Source organism: Papio anubis, chromosome 3 (assembly GCF_008728515.1).
Source record: "Papio anubis isolate 15944 chromosome 3, Panubis1.0, whole genome shotgun sequence".
Lineage (NCBI taxonomy): Eukaryota > Metazoa > Chordata > Mammalia > Primates > Cercopithecidae > Papio > Papio anubis.
The window spans coordinates 36,146,171-36,161,849 of record NC_044978.1 but is presented as its reverse complement, the minus strand read 5'-3'; the positions used below and the strand labels follow the sequence as shown (position 1 = coordinate 36,161,849).

The window sequence follows — 15,679 nt, the reverse complement described above, 5'->3', positions numbered from 1 at the left end:
AAGTAAAAGGAATTTATTAAAGGTTATTAGGACACCATCAAGAAAGTGAAAGGACAGCCCATAGAATAAGAACAAATATTTTCAAAGCGTACATCGTATAAAGAACTCACATCCAGAATGTGAGAATTCAACAATAAAAGACAAGTTTAAAAGGACAATTTAAAATGGGCAAATAGTGTTGGTTGTACAACAATGTAAATGTACTGTTCACAGTATATATACATTTTGATATAAAAAAATAGTAAATTTTGTTATATATATTTAACCCCAATTTTAAAAATAAATTTTTAAAAATGGGCAAAAATTTCAATAGGCGTTTCTACAAAGAAGATATCCAAATGGTCAACAAGCACATGAAAAGATACTTAACATTATTTGTCATTAGGGAAATGCAAAGCAAAACCACAATGAAATACCACTTCACACCCACCAAGAAATTGAAACCCTCATACATTACTTGTGGTAGTGTAAAATGGTGTAACCGCTTTGGAAAACAGTCTGGCAGTTCTTCAAAATGTTAAACATAGAATTAGTGTATGACCCAGCATTTTCACTCCTAGGTAAATACCCAAGAGAAATGAAAATACGTCTACTCAAAAACTTGCATTCAAATGTTCATAGCAGCATTATTTATACTAGCCACAAGTGGAAACAATCCAAATGTCTATCAAATGTTGAACAGATAAGCAAAATGTAGTGTATTTATGTAATATAGCATTCTTTGGCAATAAAAAGTCATGAAGTACTGACACATGCTACGTGGATACCTGAGTAAACTGAAAAAACTTTGCTGAGTGAAAGAAGCCAGACACAAAAGCCCACACATATTATATGATTTCATTTATATGAAATGTCCGAGCGTGGTGGTGTGCCTATAATCCCAATTACTCAGGAGGCTGAGGGTGAAGATCGCTTGAGCCCAGGAAGTCAAGGCTGCATTGAGCCATGTTCCTGCCACTGCACTCCAGTCTGGGCAACAGAGTGAGACCCTGTCTCAACACAAACAAACAAACAAAAAACCAAACAAATGCAGCCTCCTCTGGGAGGCTTTTCTTCATTTCCTGCTTCTATGTTCCTATAACCCGCTGGGCATACATTTCCATCATTTTATAGTGTTTTGAAATTGTAGGTCGTCCCTCCCCACCTTCCCCCCGCCCTCTAAAGAAGATAAGGCCCTTGAAAGTAGACTCATGCTTTTTCCAGCTTTCTATTCTCAGCCTTGTGACTAATGAAGGAAGGGAGGACGGAAAGGAAGGAGGAAGGAAGGAAGGAGGGAGGGAGCGAGGAAGAAAGGGAGGAAGGAAGAAAGAAAAGGAAGGAAAGAGCGAGGAAGGGAGGGAGGGAGAAAAGAAGGAAGGAAAGAGCAAGGAAGGAAGGGAGGGAGGAAGGAAGGAAGGCGGCAGCGAGCGAGGGAGGAAGGCAGGAAAGAAGGAAGGGAGGGAGAAAAGAAGGAAAGAGCAAGGAAGGAAGGAAGGAAAGAGCGAGGGAGGGAGGAAGGAAGGAAAGAAGGAAGGAAGGGAGAGGAAAGGAAGGGTCCCTACTCCAACTTCTTTTACGGAGTAAAAAAGACCTGTAGAGACAGTCATGGCTCATCATTTTCAGGACTGATTGTATCATACTTGGCTCATTTGTTAGAATTCACTTGAAGGAAACGGAGATTTTTTTCTTCGCTCACATTCAGGAGCTATGCTTGCTTATAATGAACTGTCATGATGGAGGCTGGCCCATTTCAGCTCTCTCAGCCCCGTCAAGCTGAACTCACTTCCCCTGAAAGGACAGTGTTTGCGTTTGTGTTTACGGGACTGGGGAGGAGGATGGGTTTTCAGAAGACCTGAAAACCGAGCCAACCCCCTTTTCCTGCCCCCCTGTGCTGCGATTGGCCCATCCTGGAGGCTGGCTGCAAGAGCCTTTAGTCATCCCAGGGAAATCTTTCTGGAACCGGGCACCAACTTGCGTGTTTGTTTTCATGCTCTTTGTGCGGGGATTAGCTGTCGTGCCGGGCCTGAAAATGCTGCGAGCGCTGGGCGACATCTAATCCAGGATTTGCCTCTGCCTCGCGGTTGATGGAAAACAGATGTCTCACTGCTCTGGGCCTGAGCACAGAATGGAAATGACCGACCAGAGAGCCGTTTGGAGCCGAGGACACCCGGTGAAGGTCCTTCAGAGTCCAGCCAGGAGGCCGACTTTCCTCCTCTGGTCTGTTTTTACTACTTGAGCCGCTCGCTCAGAAGACGGCCTTGGATAAAGCAGTTTCACCTTCAGATCGCCTGGGGCTGCAGAAGCGCGGTTGCCTGGGAGGAAAGAGGAGGCGGAGAGGGGCGGGTGCGAAGTCCTGGGTCGCCCGCCCGCCCGCCGCCTGATGTCGTGAGCGAGCGCACCTCTGCCCTGGGTGGGGGCGCAGCGAGGTCCAGGCCCGAGGGGTGAGGCCCAGGCCCCTCCGGAGCGCGCGTTGTCCCCGCGAAGCGAGTCGCCGTCTCGCAGTAAGTCGTGGCTCGGGCTGTGCCCTGGGAACCCTCCCGCCCGGGCAAGGTCCGGTGGCCCGAGCGTGCGGGAAACCTGCCCAGAATCCGTTTCCGGACGGGCGCTGCGGAGCTGGCTGCCGGCCTGGAGCGGGTGCAGTGGATCCGCGCGGCGCGGAGCTGTCAGCAGCAGGGCCGCTGAGCTGCAGAACCTGGACGCGGCGCGGCTCCCAGGCCCTGCCCGCGGAGCTCTCCCGCCAGTCGCGGACCTTTGCCGTCCTCACTCACCCGCGTCATGCAGGATAGCTTTCAAAGTCATTTTGCACTGAGAAAAAAAGATACTGAGCAATCTGAAAGCAGGACTGTAGTAATTTTGAAAAGATCGGCTTCCTCTTTTTCTTTAAAAACATGTTTGGTCATTTTCCTAAAACTACTTTCCTTCCTTTAGCCTCCTCTTTTATCCTCTGCCCCAGCTTGTACTACAGTTCGGGCTTATTAGAGCAGGGAGATGGTGACTTTTGAGGGTTTGCAGGGCTCTTTCTGGTTGGTGTATTTATTCTGGAAGTACTTGGCCCGGCCTTGAAAGCTGCACGCCGCTGACAAAGTAGATAAAAGGCTGGGAGTGTGGAGGACGGTTGTCTCACTAAATGCCTGTCAGATCCAAAGCATTCTGTGAACCCCAAGTTCGTTCCCACCTGTAATCCAACCCCATGGAGAAACTGATGCGTTGCACCAGGCCCCTTCGCTTTCCCGCGAAATCACCAGCTTTTAATTTGTGGAACAGAGACAGCTTTAGATTCAAAGACTTTTAAGTAGTTAATTTTAGAGCACTTAGAATTCCAGCCATCCAAAGACTAGGCTAGCCCCATAGGGTGTGAGGGGTTGTTTTTGTGGCAGTATGCACATCTATGCCTTTTTTCATTGTTATCTTCTAAAAATTGAGATTAAATTGTACATCAGTATTTTTAGAATGTAGTTAAGGGCTGTTGCCTGACAACTTGTATTGAGGGTTCCTTTCCCAGGGGGTGGGAGGAGGTATTGTGCTGGGTCCACTGCTTCCCAGCTCCACGTGACCTTTCCTCTCAAATTTCCACTTGATTTCATCTTTGGCAGAACTGGTACCTGCCCTTCAGCTCCAAGAAACAAAAGAGCAGGGGTGAGTCAGAAGGCTTTGACTACCTCACCCTTAACTAGAGATAGAAAGTATTTGATTAAATTCTTTATGATACACATTGCATTTCCTTTCCTTTCCAACTTAGGTTCATATAACAATGAAGGATCAATTAAAATAAACTCCACCTCCCTCTCCCTTAGGGTAAATATGGATTCCCTTAGGGTTGAGTTGGGCAGGGCCATCTACAATAATGAAATGTCTCCTAGGTGAGGTAATCTGGCCTGTTCTGGGCTAGGTACAGAACACCACATTCCATTTTCCTTCATTAACTCATTCTTTTCCTGGCAGCCTCCCTTTTCTTTCTACCCTTTCCTATATAATCCCATTTAGATACCCACCATAACTCTACTTTGGATCATGGAATCTAGGATACCATCACTGACAAGGTTTGTTTAGGTGACTGTTCCTTATCAGTATTCCCTGAGAACATTTTTCCAATTCCTGCCTTTATTTTCCTGGAAAATTCTATGTCGATTAAATCCTCCACTAGAAATTCCATTGTATCTGTCAAAGATAAGCATCACACCCACATCTTGAATATTTTTCTTGCATCATCATTTTAATGCTGACTTGCATGGCTTTCTGATTTCTACTTCAAATTTAAATACAGATGGAAGGAAGTTGTTATAAGACACTAAATATAAATGGGTTAGAGAGTCTCAATGAGAATTAACATCTTATGCTCTGACCTTTTCTTTGGTCTGTCCTTGAGTTGAATTCTATCCTTTCAATTTCTGACCATTGACTACTCTAGAAAGAGGTTGGATAGTTACTTTGTGTGTCAGGAATGATCTGTTCATTTGGTCTTTTCTGAGCAGCAGTGACTCACTACCTCTCCTCATGCTGATTGGTAAGAATTTGGCCTATTCAATGATGATAACACAACTGGGTAGCATAGCAAGGCCCTAGGAACCTTTGAAAATGACGTCTTAAAGCCCTGAAATCCTGGTGCAATAACATTATCAGAACTTCTTCCTTCTTTCACCACTCCATGAAAAATGACACTGCTTGGTTTATATCAAATATGTCTTGGATGATAAATTCCCAAAGACAGCTTTAGCTTGATTTGTACAGGTACTAAAAGTTTATGCTGGCAGGTCAGCACCTGGCAAATGCTTTTGATGCTGCTACTAGTGATGAAGACAGGAACAATGATGGTTTTCCTTTTTGGTTTCTTGAGAACAGATTTCCTGCTTAGAATGTCTGTTTGAGAGGCTATTCTGTGAACGTTATCTTAAAAGGCTTGAGGCAAATGCTGGCATAATATCATACTTTGTTACCAACATTATTTCTTATACTTTTACATTTTAGACCTTCAGGCTGACCTGTTAGTTGGCACGTCTGAAAAAGTCCATCTTTATTATTTTCTCTGGAAGAAAATGACAGGTCTTTTGAAATGGGTAATATTTGGTTTAAGAATTAAAAGAAATGGCAAGGGCAACCTTTGAGATAAATAGGTAGAGAGGAAATTAAGGGGAGTGAATTTCATGACCTTGAGCCACTATTTACTAGACACTCAGCTTTTATGTCTGGTTGGAGGGTTTAGTGGAAATTCAATCTCAGAAACTGAGCTTTTGTTGGCAAATATTTTGTAATACTAATATAGTTCTTTCCTATGTAACACTATATTATTTTTGCATATCCTGCCTTTGGTTGTTTTTGGTTTTACTTTTTAAATTTTTTTGGAGACTCTGTCACCCAAACTTCAGTGCAGTGGCATAATCATAGTTCACTGCATCCTCCAACTCCTGGGCTCAAGCTATTCTCCCACCTCAGCCTCCCGAGTAGCTGGGACTACAGGCATGTACCGCCACACCCGACTAATTTTTAAATTTTTTGTAGAAACAGTGGCTCACTATGTTGCCCAAGCTGGCCTCAAGCTCCTGGCCTCAAGCGATCCTCCTGCTTTGGCCTCCCAAAGTGCTGGAATTATAGGTGCGAGCCACCATGCCTGGCCTATGTCCTGCCTTTGAATCTCATCTTAATCCTTGAACAGAAATATCCTCTCCCTAGAACTTTCAATATTTTCCTTTTTCATAATATATTGTGTATGTAGATGAAATTCATCCATGAAGAAGGGCTGGCCCAAGAGACTATAATGTGTTCTTGAGTCTAAAAAAAATACCATATATGTCAGCATCTTTATTAATTTAAGACAGTTTAGAAGTGCTCAAATAGAAGCTATGGATACGGGTTTTGCTTCTGTCTTAGCTGCAATAAAACAAACTAACCTAAGACACGCTGACTTCTGGAACAAGGGCAATTTGTAGAAATACGCTGCAGGCAGGTGAAGTTCTGAGAGATGAATACCCTATTAAATTGAAATCTCCTCAGTGTAAGTGTTTTTCAGGTTTCAGAATGTCTGCTGTTTGAAGGATGCCTTTTTTAGTTTAATGTAGTCATTGGTCCAACTTAAAATATTAAGAGAGGCACAGCGTTGCTGACCTACTTATCTCCCATGAGGATGAGGACTAGCGTTTTAAGACTCTCATTGCTGACCTTTGGGGATGACGACTTTGAGGACCAGGAAGCAAACAAAATGGAAAGTCTCTCAGATTAAGACTCCTGAAAAGAGAAATCTGATATAAGACCAAAAATGTGAAAGATTAGAACAAGTTTCCTTTTAGAATGTTCTGCCCAATCAGGTAGAAGAAAGGAAAGATAATTTTCAAGCCCATGCTCCAGTCTGTTAGCCAACAAGGATTTATTGAGCAAATACTATGTTCTGAGCCCCCTGCTTATAATCTGGAAAGTACAATAGCCTAAAAGGCAAAGAACAAATCTTGAAGGAATTTTCAAGTCCTGGTGGTTCAGGCATTAGTGAGCATCCTTCTCCCTCCTGTTCACTGAGTTCCTCAAGTCTTTCCTCAGCAAGGAAATCAGCTCTGGCTGTAGTAGAACCCTCTGCAGTGGTTCAGTTACACTTTCTGAGAGAATCAAATTGGCCCCAACCTAAAATTTGTTTCCTTTGGCAGTGAAAGGTGTGTCGGTAAAAGGCTCTTTCAACATGACCTGGGTGAAGTGGCATTTGCTACTTAACCCCAAGACTCTTGTTCAGTGCATGGTTCTATTCCTAAAATGTCCTCTCCCCAGCTACCAGACAATTCAACAGCGGCCCTGGGTAGCGCCAAAATAACCCATCATAGAAACACTGCCTGAGGGTAAACAGTAGATAGGCTTGAGCTTTGCCTTAATTAAGAGGATGAGATCGGGTATCTTTAATGGCCAAAATAGCCTCTCAGACTAAACAAAGACAGAACTGTCTCTTTTGCTGACTACATGCAATTTATTTAAATTAGTGTTGCACATTCAATAATAGTGTGGAAGCTGTATTAGAAAACCACCAAATTGAATGAGTTTTCTAGGTCTTTGGTTAGGGATAAAAAGGGCATTAGCCACATTGAATGGGATTTGCATCTCGTTAGCTTGCCTGTATGTCCTTGGCTATTGCACACAAAGGAGGGTGCACGTCTCTCTTCAGCTGGGTAGTCAGCTTTAGTTGTGATTCTGCTGGGAGTTAAAATAGTGAACTAGAGGCATAGGTGGGTGAAGGAGAAGGGCCGGAACTTGTCTGACCACACCCTCCCCCGCTTTTTGTAGTTCAAGATTATAATAGTTTGCCTTAGCAGCAGCAAAAGCTATCTCAGTGTTTAGTACTCTCCTTGGTATTGGCTGTGAACAATCTCCTTGCAGATATGGGGCAGCTGGCTCTCCTTATTGTTCAGCACACGTCCAGGGTTCCCTCCAATGCACTGGATTCTGCTTATGGAAGGCAAAATAATTACCATGTTAGTCTAAGAAAGGGATTATAAAAGTGAACCTCTTATGCAAGGTAAACATTTTGGATATTCCCTTATTTAGTATGACCAATGAGATGTCACCCACAGAAAGTGGATAAAAGGGTACCCAAATGGACCGAAGGCCACAGGATCAGCTACTCTCTATCCATAAACACCCTTGTCAACTGTGTGGATGCTTCATCTGACACCCTCTCCTTCCAAGTAAGAATCATCCTTGTCACTTCACTTCCTTCACCACCCAAATCCTGGTCATATACTTAGTACTTCCTCAGACCTCTAGAACAGAAATACCTGTGGGTCCTCAGCCACTTTACCCCATGTGTGGGCCTGATGGCTAAGATAAGCTGTCCTGAATAGCTTTAAAAGTAACTCCAGGGAGAAAAACTAAATGTGGCTCACTAAAAGATGACACTTAATCTATACAGTTTCATAGAGGGTATTCTGGATGTTCGGATCTGGGTTGCTGCAGAAAACGAATGGCAATAACTGGGTATCTTTAGCTTCTCAATCTTAGCTAATAAAGAAGCCAGCAATCAAAACTCAATTCAACAGTTACAGAATATGGTCTCCAGATTCCTGCCATCATTAAACAGAATTATTTCTTACAAAGCTGCTTTCCATTTTATAAAAACAGTGCTTTGTCCATCTGTTGTGGCACACACTCTGTACAGCAAATGAGCCTTCGATGATAAACGCTGTGTTTGGCCCCAGGTCACGCGTCAGTCACAGTCACGTACAATCAAGTGAACATTTATTTAGAGGAAAGATGAGCAGAGGCTAACTGCAGTCTTTTTGCTGTTTTTCCCTATTTTCTGCCTTCAAGTCTCAATTAGCCTTTGAGTATCCTTCATCCTTTTCCCCCGACAAGTGATGTCTCAATATAGTAACCTCACATATAAGGTAACCAATGACTGAAGGCTAAAATCCACTCAGAGACCACAAACCACCCACTAAAACAACATGAAAAGATCTGGGAGCCTGGAAATGGGAGAGGTGGGAGTGAGGGTACGTGGGGCCCTGTGCAAAGTGCTGCTTTTTCTTGTGACATTTACTGTAAAGTCTCTGCTTAAGCTATAGACCCTGGAGAAGAAAGTATGTTTTACTCATTTTTAACACAATTTCATTAAAGGACAAAGAAATTCTATTTCTTAGGGATTTCCTCTGTAAGTATTTTACTTGTAGAGTAAAAACATACATTGTTTCGCTTGTAGAGTAAAAACATATATTGTTTCGCTTAAACAAATATTCTGAATTTTTTTGTTTCATTTTGTCCTGTTTTGTTTTGTTTGAGACAGAGTCTCACTCTGTCACCCAAGCTGGAGTGCAGTGGTGCGATCTCTGCTCACTGCAACCTCCGCCTCCCGGGTTTCAGCCATTCTCCTACGTCAGCCTCCCAGGTAGCTGGGACTACAGGTCCCATGCCTGGCTAATTTTTGTATTTTTTAGTGGAGACGGGGTTTTGCCATGTTGCCTAGGCTTGTCTCAAACTCCTGACCTCAGGTGATCCATCTGCCTCGGCCTCCCAAAGTGCTGGGATTATAGGCATGAGCCATCGCACCTGGCCAGATTCTGAATTTTTACAGAGTATCTATTAGAAATCAAATTCATTTTTCTTTTTAAAAATACTTTAAACATCAAGAAGGGGAAATAATTATTAAGCATTTACTTGGAATAGTTAGTTTCTGTAAGAGAAGGCAGACAGATTTGCCGGGGTTTGAAATTCCGAATCCCATCTGCATGGAAGCTGGTTCTCATTTGTAATGCGGTAGAAAATATTCTTGGCATCTTTGGGGCTTATTGCACACAGTGTACACCATGCTGAAACTAAATCTCAATAGAACTAAATACATTTCTTAGCTATTTTTTCTAAGCTTTTTCTCTCCTTCAAGTCCCTTGGATAAATGCATTCACCAAGTACTGCTGGGTCTTTCTACCTCTGCGAGGAGTTTAGTCTTCAATCTTCCTTATTCAGCCAGTTAATTCAGCTACTATCTGTTGACGGGGGCCAAGGGGGACAGGAGTTCACAGCCTAACCCGAGAGAAGAAGGTGAGGCACACACACCTCTTGCCCACGTCCTAGATCTGTCTTTCAGTCTCTAGAGGCCTAGGCCCTGGCTTTCTGAATTTTACACATGATGACTGCTACGGTACTTACAGTCTCAATATGTTTTGCCATCCACACTATTTTTTTTTTTTTAAGAGACAAGCAAGGTCTTGCTTTGCTGCCCAGGCTAGAGTGCAGTGGTATGATCATGGCTTACTGCAGCCTTTGCCTCCCGGGCTCAAGCGATCCTCCCATCTCAGCCTCCCGAGTATCTGGGACTGCAGGTGCACGCCACCATGACTGGCTACTTTTTGTATTATTTTTATAGGACGGGGTTTTCACATGTTGCCCAGGCTGATCTCCAACTCCTGGGCTCAAGCAATCTGCCTGCCTCAGCCTCCCCAAAGTGCTGGCATTATAGGCATGAGCCACTGCACCCAGCCCATGTTCAGTCTTAAAACCTGAATTCAGTTACAAAAACAAAAAAACACACCAAACAAATGCTTGTCTTAGGCATAATATATTACCTTATTGATTTATTGTACCACAGCTGGAAATATGGGGACTGTCAGTTTCTTCTGAGAACCTGGGATACTGCATGCCTTAAGGCAGATTGAGGTGACAGTATGCTATCTCTCTTTTATTTATGAAGATAACCTTGTTGACCCACCAGGATATGCTTTGTAGTTTTCTCCATCCATCCTATCAATTTTTATTAGTTATGAAATTTATTGACCCCTGTGGCACAAATCTAGAAGAAGCAGCTCACTTGGTTCAAGCCTATAATTTCATCAGTATATCAGGTAACTAGCTGAGCTCACTTGGCACTGAGATCACAATAATGATTTAACCTCTCATTTGAGCAAGGCTTTACTGTTTAACAATCACTGTCACATAAATAACTCCATCTTATCTTTACAATGTCCCTGAGAGGTAACATCTTAGAAGCGAGGAAACTAAGTTTCCAGGAAGTCGAATGACTTATCCAGTAAAGGGGGAGTCAGGACTCACACCTAGGATGTCTTTCTCACTAAAACACACGCTCAAGTATACTTGATTGGATGATAATCCAATCGAATTATCCAATTATCCATACGATAAATCGAATTATCCAATTATCCGTACAATAAATGGATACAAGAATTGTGGGAAGCTCTAGAGGAAAGGATGTTATACTGAGAAAACAAATCTAGGAAGGTGTCTGGAAAAGTGGTTTTCAGTAGAGATTGGTTACTTTAAATTTAACTCTAGACCCGAGAATATCACACAAGAAACTATTAGGGAATCATGTGAACGACACAATCAAGTGTCAACTCATATGATACAGACATTAAGTACAATGATGGTTCAGAAAAGAGAGAGAACACAATAAGGTAACAAATCAAGGACAATATAATTGAAGAAGAGGCACTAAAGTTGGAACTTAAAGAATGTGCAAGGTTTAGATGGAAGAGGGAAGTGAGAAGGGCACAATGGGCATTGGGAACATCCCAAGCAAATGTGGAGAGTCATTTTCCAAACGGGGATTAGGAGCCAGACACATCTGATGGGAGGAGGGACTGAGCAGGTCTAGGCAAGCAAGTCGTGGGCACTGAGCTGGAACAAGGAGGTGGAATCAAAGAGGATCTTTAGTGCTTATTGGAGAAATACAGACTTGATGCTTAGGTGCTCTAAAGGGTGGCGGTGTGAGGGAGAATCTGCTCCATACCTCTGTCCTAGCTTCCGGCTGTCCCACGCTTCCCTTGGCTTGTAAATAGTGTTCTGTGTCTTCACATCATCGTCCCTCCATGCCTGTCTCTGTGTCCAAATTCCCCCTTTTTGTAAGGACATCAGTCATATTGGATTAGGGCCCATTCTAATGACTTCATTTTAACTTGATTACCTCCCTAAAGACCTACACGTACAGTTGGCATCCCAAATTCAAAAGTCTGAAATGCTCCAAGTCAAAAACATTTTGGGTGCTGACATGATGCTCAAAGGAAATGCTCATTGGAGCATTTCGGATTTCAGTCTTTTGGATTTGGGATGCGCAACCAGTCAGTATCTGCACATATTCCAAAATATGAAAAAATTCCCAAATCCAAAAATACTTCTGGCCCCAAGTATTTTTGGATAAAAGATACTCAACCTGTAGTATTTCCAAATACAGTCACAATCTGAGGTACTGGGAGACATCAACATATGTTTTTGGAGGGAGGGGGACACAATTCAACTCTAACAGACACCTTTAAAGAGTCATGAGTGGCCAGGCGCGGTGGCTCACACCTGTAATCCCAGCACTTTGGGAGGCCAAGGTGGGCAGATCACGAGGTCAAGAGATCGAGACAAGCCTAGCCAACATGGTGAAACCCCGTCTCTACTAAAAATACAAAAATTAACTGGGCATGGTGGCACACACTTGTAGTCCCAGCTACTCAGGAGGCTGAGGCAAAAGAATCATTTGAACCCGGGAGGCAGAGGCTGCAATGAGCCAAGATCATGCCACTGCACTCCAGCCTGGCAACAGAGTGAGGCTGCGTCTCAAAAAAAAAAAAAAAAAAATAGAGTCGTGAGCAGCAGAGTGAGAGGGAAAGAGGTGTTTTAGTGAGAGTGGACTGACCCCAGCATGCAGAATATGCTGGAGGGAAGGGAGGGAACTAGAGGCTGTAGCTGGCGGGGGGTGGAGAAAAGTAGATAAAATCAAGACACATTTCAAAGGAAGAGTTGAAAAGATTTTAGTAGTAGCAACGGTAATGTGTCTAGAAGATAAGTTTACAGAACATTCCCATGTCTCCTGCCTCCTTTGATCTTGGTACCTGACTTACGGGCTGAGTGGTGTCTTCAGAGTTTCTGGCCCTGGGAGGAGCTCCAGTGATGAGGTCATCCACTCCAGTGAGAGTGGCTGGCAAAGGCGGCAGGGGGAGACTCGGAGCTGCAGGTGCTGAATTGGAGGTGGCGACAGAGCTGGGTGGAGCTGTCCCCTGGGCCACTGGAAACCTAAGCCAGCTGCCCTCTCTCTAGACATAGATTTGGAAGTCAAATGCATACCAGCAGCACAAGAGTGTGTGCGGTCTCTGAGTGAGTGAATCTAGGAGAAGAGCAGTGTCTTGATGTTTTGGCAAATTCCCGGAGTTAGAGGATTGCTAAGAATGAGGATAAGAAGCATTTAAAGTAGAGGAGAAATGGTAAAGTTCTCTACCTCCAAAGTCGAAGAAAAAGAGTTTCCAGTAGAAGGTGGGAGGAGAAGAGGTACGACTGGGAGAAGATTTGGGTTTAGCTAAAATGAGGACATGGGGAAAAGAAAGTGCCAAAGAAAGGAAGGAAGGAAGTCGGATGATAATTACAGGGTGGCAGAATTTAAAATATGGTGTGGGGGGCTTTTATTGGAAAGTCATGGGGTTTTCTTTTTGAGATATTGTTTACTTACCATCAAATTCACCCTTTCTGGTGTTCAATTCTGTGAATTTTGACAAATGCATATAGTTCTGTAACCATGACTACTGTTGAAACAGGACCAACTATATCACCCTCAAAATTCTTTCTTGCTGAGGGGCTTTTTTGGTTTTTTTAGAGGAAACCAATGTGCATTTGAAGTCAGAAAGGGTGAAACCCATGGGAAAGGAGGAGATGATGGTGTTAAAGAGGAAAGGGCTGAAGGATTGAGGCATGGAGGTGGTGGGGAGGCAGGTGGGCCACTGAGAATGCTTCAATTTTGGTCGGAAGGAACATTTCCTCTCTTCCTATGAAGTAGAAGGAAGGATGGATGCATACATTCAGGGTCTATGATATCTTTTTATGGTTAATTCCAAAACTCCTGCCAGCAAAACCATTTCCTGCTGAGAGAGATGTTGCATTGAGTAACTTCCGCCACGGAGGTATGATTTCCTGTTGCAATCACTGTCTGCAGGAATTACATTCAAGGGAGTACAGGCACCAGGCTGCTTTGCTTTGGGATATGTGCCCAAATCCTGCTCCTGTGTAATACCGTAGCAATTTTAGAACTAACAACTTCAAAATTCTCCAAAGTTAAGTGTATCTACATCTTTTCCTGCACCATACAGTGAGAAAGCTTGGCAGCGATAATGGCTTCAATCCCCATAAATACTCCTGACAGGTGTAAATGAGTCACTGCTGAAGAGCTAGCTTCCACAGACATGTCCTTGGGGCATGATTTGGCAGAAGAGATTGAATTCTCATCATTTTATGCTCAAGACTCACAACCACTCAGAAGCGCAGTTTTCTCCTTGACATCTATGATGTTGCTTGCACCTTCCTCATCTTTGCAATCGCACTGCGATCACCTCATTCAGGGATGGGAGGAAAGAAGGTGTTGGATAGTGATTCTCAAACTGTGGGCTTCATGAGTAGGTGGTGAATCAAGTTAGTGAGTTGCAGCCAGGCTACTGAAAAATGAAATAGAATAGGAAATAGCAGAGGGCATGAGGCTAAATGTGATCTCATGCAACCTTTGTTTCAGTGAAATATATATGTCTATACTGGACCACAACATAAAATACATTTCTGCTGTGGATCTCAGTCACAAAAGTTTGGAAACTGAATGGAGAAGTATACAGATCCTTTATGACCCTAGGCAGACTACTGAATGTCCTTGTGGCTTAGAGTCATTGTCTGTAAAATGAGGCTCATAATTTACACATTCAGTATGGCTGTTGAGAGAGTTAAACAGAAAATGCATGGGTAGCATTAGGTGCTGTGCCTGGTTAACAGTCAATGCTTATAACGATTATTTGTTTTCCTGCCTAGATCTATAGGTCAAATTTTTGTTCAATATCCAGACCTTTCTTCTGAGCCTAGAACTATAACTCAGCAGCTATTTGACATCTCCATGCAGTTGTTCCCCATGCATCTCCAACTCAGCATGTCCAAAATGGAACTCAATTCATTGCCACTTTCTCTCTCCGATTCTTAACTCCCCGCCCCCAGTGCCCTGTCCCACCCTCAAGTGCACAGACCCCTCTGCTGCCCCTGGCTGTGTACTTCATATGTGGTACTTCCAAATTGCTTCTAGTTGGTCTTCCTCCACTAACACACAGGTATCTTCAGGTTTCCTCTGCCTCGAACGCTTGTTCCACTTTTTTGTTGTATGACTCACTCTTTCTCATCCTTCAGGGCTTAATACAAATTGATTTTCCAGTCCGAAAGATGTAGGCTTGAAGTCACTAATCATTGGTGACAGCTGTGTGACTCTGAGAAGCAAATTTCTGAAGCACTCAAAGTCAGTTTGTGCCTCTGTAAAATGGGAAAAGCTGTCTGCTTCATAGAGTTAAGATAATGTTTTTTTGAGACAAGGTCTTGCTTTGTTGCCCAGGTTGGAGTGCAGTGGCATGATCACGGTTCACTACAGCCTTGACCTCCCAAGCTCAAGCAGTCCTCCTACCTCAGCCTCCCAAGTAGCTGGGACTACAGGCAGGCAACACCGTGCCTGCCTAATTCTTTGTATTTTTCATACAGATGGGGTTTCACCATGTTGCCCAGGGTGGTCTTGAACTCCTCAACTTAAGTGATCCACCTGCCTCAGCCTCCCAAAGTGCTGGGATTACAGGTGTGAGCCACGGTGCCTGGCCAAGTTAAGAGAATTAAATGAATTATTGTGTGTATAGAATAGTGCCCAGCATATACAAAGTAGTTAATAAATGACTGTGATTCTTTTTCATTTTTAAAAAAGGCTCAATTCACCTCTTTCTAGAGCTTCTTACAGACCTGAATGTGTCAGGTTGTTGAAGAGCTTTGCATTTTTGCACCAGCTATTCCTTCTGATCAGATTACCTTTTCAACACTTCTTCCTTTGACCGAGCCCTACTCCTCCCTCAAGGCTCAACCCAAGTGTCACCTCCTCTGGGACCCTGCCAACACCCTGTGCTCACCTCCATCAGAATTCTTGGCCACCTGAACTGTGATAACTTCTTTCCCCCTAGATTCTAAGTCTCCTCAGGGCTCCATGTGACACAGTTTGTCACTGTATCCAAAGTTCCCTCAGTACAGGCAAGTACTTGACATATGGTCCTATGCAGGTACTTGACACATTGATGAAATAATGCATGCATGAATGAGTGAATAAGCAAATGGTTGTGATAACTTCCTTACTGGTGACCCTGCTTTCTCACTTTCAGGAAATTTATCCAATTAATTGCAGCCAGATTAGTCTTCTTAAAGCAGAGTTTTGTCACTTGCCTGTGCTTCTCAGAATGCTCTGATGAGTGTA

General features: G+C 43.5%; 1 protein-coding gene across 8 annotated transcripts in view; it reads left to right on the top strand.

The window, feature by feature from the left end:
• Positions 1–15,679, top strand: part of TRIM2 (tripartite motif containing 2) — a 186,050-nt gene that overhangs the window by 67,693 nt on the left and 102,678 nt on the right. For 2 of the 8 annotated variants that reach the window (XM_009207715.4, XM_009207713.4), the window contains exon 1: positions 1,490–2,480. The exons of the other annotated variants lie outside the window; for them this stretch is intronic. The gene's annotated coding sequence lies outside the window, so the exon portion shown is untranslated. Of the gene's footprint in view, positions 1–1,489; positions 2,481–15,679 lie in introns of those variants that run through there. 8 annotated transcript variants of the gene reach the window in all.